The following is a 7,178-nucleotide window of genomic DNA, read 5'->3' as shown; positions in this document are numbered from 1 at the left end:
CAATTCAAAAGCTTGGGAAGTGATTAGGGTTCAATTGGGTACTCCCTTGGAGTTTACGGTCCTTGGACCACTCCTTGGGAGTTTACGGTCGTAAACTCTAGGGTTTACGGCCGTAAACCCTTGACCACTTCAACCATTTCATGTTTTAGGGTCCTAAGCTCATCTACACTAGTTTCTAGTTCATCAAACAAGCTAAGGAAGGGTCTAGGGGTATCAAAACACCATTTGAGGTGTTTACAGTTTTGGGTTTACAGTTTTTGAGTGTTCAAGAACCGTAAACTCAAGTTTATGGCCAAAAAGTCATGATCTTGGGTCCCTTAGTCCATGCATGCAAGTATCTAAGCTATATCTAAGCATTAGAGAAGGTTTGGAAGTGTTTTGGGGCTTCAAAACCCTCATATAGGAGTTTACGGTTTTGGGAGGCTCCCCAAACCGTAAATACATGCATGTTGAGGCATTTGGATGATCCATCTCGAAATAGCATGAATACCAAGCTAGAAATTCAAGTTAGGAATATTACCTTTGATTTTTGAGGCTTGAAAGTGGTGTTCTTGAGCCAAACCCGATTTTTGAGAGAGAAGGTAGAGAGAGAATGCTCCAAGGTGGGGAAAAGACTCTAAAGGTGGACACTCCTCCTTTATATATGGCTGCCTAGTGGGAACCCACCATACACTGTCGTTTAAACGGAGCTAAATGTTTTTACCCGGTAAACTAACCGTAACCCGACTTAGATGCTTTTATTTCGTCATTAAATATATATTATTTTAATAACTCAAAATGAATTATTTTAATAAATAAAAGTTAACGAAAAATTTTAATAGAACTAACTTTTATTAACGGAAATAGGTTACAGTGACGGAGTAAATTTCGGGTTGTCACATCATCCCCCCGTTAGAGGGAATTTCGTCCCGAAATTCAGAATTCAAGTAGTTACGTTATTACAACACAACTAAGCAAAGAGATGAGGATAGTTAAGTTTCATTTGATCCTCGCGCTCCCAAGTGAACTCTGGTCCTCGTTTGGCGTTCCAACGAACCTTCACAATCGGGATGCGGCTTTGCTTCGTTCGTTTGACCTCTCGGTCCATGATCTCCACAGGTTCTTCCACGAAGCTGAGGCTCTCATTGATCTCGATTTCATCGAGTGGAATTATGAGAGTCTCTTCGGATAGACACTTTTTCAAGTTCGAGACGTGGAAGGTAGGATGCACATTACTAAGTTCGCGGGGTAGATTGAGTTTGTAAGCTACGGGGCCGATTCTAGCGAGAATCTCAAAAGGCCCTATGTATCTTGGATTCAGCTTTCCGCGCTTTCCGAAGCGTATCAAGCCTTTCCAGGGTGAGACTTTCAAAAGGACTCGGTCTCCCACCTGGAATTCCAAGGGTTTCCTCCGTTTGTCTGCGTAGCTGTTCTGTTGGTCCCTTGAGGCTTTAAGTCGTGCTCGGATTTGTACGATCTTTTCGGTGGTTTCGCGGATGATTTCTGGACCGGTGAGAGTGCTGTCAGGAACTCGTCCCTTAGCTAATTGAGTGTCGCCTACCTCGGCCCAGCACAGAGGGGATCTGCACTTCCGGCCGTATAGGGCTTCGAATGGGGCAGCTTTGATGCTTGTGTGATAACTGTTGTTGTAGGAAAACTCGACTAGGGGTAAGTGGGTATCCCACGCCTTACCAAAGTCGATTACACAGGCTCGCAACATATCCTCCAAGGTTTGAATAGTTCTCTCACTCTGTCCATCGGTTTGAGGATGGTATGCTGTGCTCATATCCAGCTTAGTTCCAAGAGCCTTCTGTAGTGACTGCCAGAACCTTGAGGTGAACCTGCTATCCCGATCGGAAATAATGGACACAGGTACACCGTGCAGTCGGTCTACCTCTTGGATGTAAATTCGCGTAAGTCTCTCCATTTTGAAATTTTCCTTGATAGGAAGGAAGTGGGCGGATTTGGTTAGCCGGTCGACAATTACCCAAATGGTGTCGTACCCACTTGGAGATTTGGGCAATTTGGTAATGAAATCCATAGTAATTCTCTCCCACTTCCATTCAGGTATCACTGGCTGTTGGAGAAGACACGAGGGTTTCTGGTATTCGACCTTGACCTTAGCGCAAGTAAGGCACTTATTCACGAAGGTAGCGATTTCCGCTTTCATGTTAGGCCACCAGTACGATTTCTTGAGATCCAGGTACATCTTATCTGAACCTGGGTGAATGGAATATCGAGTGTTGTGCACTTCTTTCATGACCAAGTCTCTGAAACCACCGTGTCGCGGTGTCCAGATCCGGTCCATGAGGTAGTAAGCTCCGTCATCCTTGACTACCAGATTCTTATCCATTCCTCGCAGGGACTCTCCCGCCACATTTTCCGGTTTCAAAGCTTCAAGCTGTGCTCCCTTAATTTGTGCGGGTAGATGCGAATGGATAGTCATGGTTAGGGACTTGACTCTTCGCCCAGAATATTCCTTCCGACTTAGGGCGTCTGCTACTACATTGGCTTTACCCGGGTGGTAACGAATTTCACATTCGTAGTCATTGAGTAGCTCGACCCACCGTTGTTGTCTCATGTTGAGCTCCTTCTGGTTGAAGATGTGCTGGAGGCTTTTGTGGTCGGTATAGATGGTGCTCTTTGTACCATACAGATAGTGTCTCCATATTTTTAGGGCGAACACGACCTCTCCTAGCTCGAGGTCGTGCGTGGTGTAGTTGACTTCGTGTGTCTTTAGCTGTCTTGAGGCGTAGGCAATGACCTTACCTCGTTGCATCAGAACACAGCCGAGCCCCTGATTGGATGCATCGCAATATACTACGAAGTCTTCTGTTCCTTCGGGGAGGGACAGTATCGGCGCGGTGCACAAGGCTCGCTTCAGGGTTCGGAATGCCTTCTCTTGTTTTTCTTCCCAGTCAAAGGCCACGCCTTTCTGGGTCAATGCCGTAAGAGGCTTCGCAATCCGAGAGAAATTCTGAATGAATCTTCGGTAGTAGCCAGCGAGGCCTAGAAATTGGCGAATTTCTGTAGGCGTCTTCGGTGCTGACCAGTTCTCAATAGCTTTAATCTTGGATGGGTCCACGTGGATTCCTTCTTCGCTAACCACGTGTCCTAAGAATTCGACTCTTCGGATCCAAAATTCGCACTTTAAGAACTTTGCGTAAAGCTTCTCCGATTGTAGAGTTTCCAGGACCTGTCGCAGATGATCGCTATGCTCTTCCTCACTTCTAGAGTAGATAAGTATATCATCAATGAAGACGATGACGAACTGATCCAAGTAAGGACGGCATACTCTATTCATCAAGTCCATGAAGACCGCGGGCGCATTGGTCAGTCCGAACGGCATCACTACGAACTCGTAGTGCCCGTAACGAGTCCGGAAGGCTGTCTTCGGAAGATCCTCCTCGAGCACTCGCAACTGGTCATACCCGGACCTTAGATCAATTTTGGAAAAGTAACTCGCCCCTTGCAGTTGATCAAATAAATCGTCTATACGAGGAAGGGGATAACGGTTCTTGATTGTCAGCTTGTTGAGTTCTCTGTAGTCGATGCACATGCGGAACGATCCGTCTTTCTTCTTTACGAACAAGACTGGTGCTCCCCAGGGTGAGAAGCTTGGTCTTATAAAGCCCTTGCTGAGTAGTTCGTTAAGTTGGCCGGATAGTTCTTGCATCTCAGCATGCGCTAGACGATATGGCGATTTAGCTACGGGGGTAGCTCCTGGAATTAAATTGATTCTGAACTCGACTTGACGTTTGGGAGGTAGGCCTGGCAGTTCCTCTGGAAAGATGTCAGGGAAGTCACACACGACGGGGAAATCTTTGAGTTCTTTCGTTTTCCGGCTCGTGTCGACAACGTGTACAAGGAATGTGCGATATTCCTTGCGCAAGTATTTCTGGGCTTGAATGCTCGAGATGATGCGAAGGCTCGTACTGGGTTTGTCTCCGTAGATCATCAATGTTTCATTGTTGGGCGAGTTCAAACGGATGGCTTTGTCGAAACACAGAATGTCGGTACGGTGGAGACTCAACCAGTCCATGCCTATGATGACATCAAAGCTCTTGATCGCTACTAGTATGAGATCGATAGGAAACGAATGATTATCTAGCGTGAGGGTGCAACCTATGTAGATTTCGTTAGAACTTTCCGTCTTGCCGTTAGCCATTTCTACGACGAAGGTTTCTTTCAGTGATTGCGGTGATTGTTTGAGTAAGTGTTTAAAGTTTTGATTTACGAAACTTCTTTCTGCCCCACTATCGAATAGGATACAAGCATAAGAGTTATCAAGAAGGAACGTACCCGTGACTACGGTGGGGTCTGCTACAGCCTCATTATGGCCAATAGCAAGTAGTCTACCTGCTCCTCCCGCGTTGCCAGCCTTTGCACAATTTGTTTTGAAATGTCCGACTTCGCCACAGCCATAGCAGGCCTAGCTCGCTCCCGAACTGGGAACTTGGGAAATAGGTTTGGGAGGTGCTCTGCAGAACCGGATGGTGTGGCCCTTCCGGTCGCAATTGGTGCAGTGCATTTCACGGCATGGGCCGTTATGATGGAAGGCGCACTTATCGCACTTGGGTAGATTCCCCGCATATGTTTTGGCGGGCACAGGGGCAGTAGGAGTAGTGGCAGCATGGACAGCCACTATTTGCTGGTTACTGGAAGAGGATTTGACTGATTTCCCCTTCCTTCGATCTCCCCGTTTTCTCTTGTTGTCGGAGGCGTGAGTTGGAGCAGTAGTGATGGTTGTAGTTGTTGATGGAGCACGGGGAACTTCATGATCGATAAGCATTTGGGCCAACTCCTTGGCACTTTCAAAGGTCGTTGGTCTTGATGATAGAACGTTCCCACGATATGGAGGCACTAGGCCCCCGATGTATCGCTCAATCTTCTTGGCTTCCGAGGGGATCATGTTAGGGCATAGAGCTACCAGCTCGCAGTACCGGGTTGTGTAAGCTACTATATCGGAACCCTGCATTTTGAGACTCCAGAGTTCCTCCTCCAATTTCTGAATTTCTCCCTTTGGGCAGTACTCTGTCATCATTAGGTCTTTCAGTGTATCCCAACCCATGGCGTTAGCTGCTACCAGGGAGAGGGCTTTGACATGGCCATTCCACCATGTTAGGGCCCTTTGGGTGAGGGTACAAGTAGCAAACTTTATCTTGCTCCCTTCGGGGCAGGAGCACATTTCGAATACTGCTTCGGTTCTTTCGAACCATTGGGTTAGGGCAAGGATTCCCCCGGTCCCGTTGAAGTAGGTAGGCTTGCAACTGATGAAATCTTTGTATGTGCATTCCCGAGCACGGGGGTGGGTTTCACCCTGGCTAGAGTTAGTGCCCAGTCCACCTCCACTGGCACCACCAGAATTGACTTGCGCCAGAGCGGCGGTCACGGCTGCAGTCACGGCTGTTTGGAACAACACTGGGTCGAACTGCGGAGAAACCGGCGGTGTAGGTGGTGGTGGTGGAGCTTGAGTTGTGGGAGTTCTCTTGGTTGGACGCTTGCGAGGCGGCATCCTGTACTGAAAGGTTACGAAAACGATGACAATAGTAAGAATCGATTTGTAAACATGATAAGAGTGTTTCTTGGACTAACTCTCTATAGTCTAACAAACAAAGGGAAATGTACTGCTAGGTTAGGGACACCCAAAAGTACAACTTCCCCATCAATTAGATACTACCAATAGTACTGGTATTACTGATGTATAATGAGTTCGAGAAAGAAAATGACCTAACAGTAGGTCTTACATCAAACCATCAGGGAAAATGTTGGCAGTTTAGTAATCTAGCTCGAGTACTTCCAAAGTTAGGAATGTTTACAGGCATGTACTCTAATGACTATAGAAAGAAGGCTATTCCTTAATCAAAGAGAGGGATGAGTTGGCATCTTTTACTGGCGACGGGGATCCTTTGGGGCAAACCCTAAGATCATCCAGTTGGCGCACAACTCCCTGAAGATATCGCTCGTGCGTCATCTGACGTGCTCAGAGTTTCATGACTTCCGCTCGGGATGCGGTTATGCCATCTACGCGAGAATAGGGAAAGAAAAGTTGATAGGCGTGCTAATCTAGGATACTTATAAGATGATCGTTATTAGTCGACCCAAGATTTGCATAGTATATACCAATTACATGTAATCGAAGCAGAATAGACCTTCGAATAAGTGACCCTAACTCCAAGCCCACAATCAAACAAGAACAGGAAATGAAGCAAAGGTCACAGATAACCGTGGTGTATCCACTTAGCAACTATTGCCCTACTAGTAACGACCCTTTTAGTTCTCACATATGTTGTAACTAGAATGCAGAATACTCCTATAGCATTATTGTTCTGATGTTCTTGTAGCAATATTGGTAAGTTTTAGACTTGTTGCAACACCACAGCCATTCTTAGGCACATGCTAGCCACTCCTAGGAAAATGTAGTTGATCAGGCTACATCCGCCTAGTTTTGGCCATATGTCTCTAAGCCTAACTGTGTTGTTCAACAATCTTAATACTTTTGTTCTGTTCTAGTATGGTACTGACCCTTTGTATGAATGAATGTATATATATACTTAGTTAAATATTTTATTATTTAAAAGTATATATTCTTGTTCAGAGTGTTTTAGTCCCGATGTGTTTATAGTTTGTATATCTTTTATGGGTTGATATACTTGATTCACTATAAACAGTGCTCTGATACCAATCTGTCACACCCCAAAACCGAGAACGGCGGAATACGTTCTGGGGTGGAGGACGTCATGTACAGTATCATAACAAAGCATAATAGTAAAGACAAGCAACAACATCCATTGCATTAAGATCATAATTGTAATACAAACGTGTTCAGTACAAATGTTAGACACCAAAATACAATCAAAATAAAGTGGAGTCTTATGTGTGCTCCGTCTTCTCAAAAGCTACATCCGTACCTGTCTACTGATGACCTGAGAATACAAGTTATTTTGAAAACGTTTATCAGCATAAAGCAGGTGAGTTCATAAGTATTTAGTGTCATTTCATGTATAAAATATTCACAATTATACATTGTAAAAGTAAGTTTCGGTGTTCGAAAATAGCATGGGCCCTAGAAAACCCTATGTTTTCCAGAAAAAAAGTAGTCTTCACCAAGACCCGATGGTTTGTTCGTTCCTTTGATAATGTACAAGTTTTCCCAGTAGTTATTAGTTTGAAAATATAGTTTGACTTTATCCATGTAT

Source organism: Lactuca virosa, chromosome 4 (assembly GCF_052849685.1).
Source record: "Lactuca virosa cultivar CGN04683 chromosome 4, Lactuca_virosa_CGN04683_v6, whole genome shotgun sequence".
NCBI lineage: Eukaryota > Viridiplantae > Streptophyta > Magnoliopsida > Asterales > Asteraceae > Lactuca > Lactuca virosa.
The sequence above is the reverse complement of the archived record's forward strand: the minus strand, read 5'-3'. Positions refer to the sequence as shown.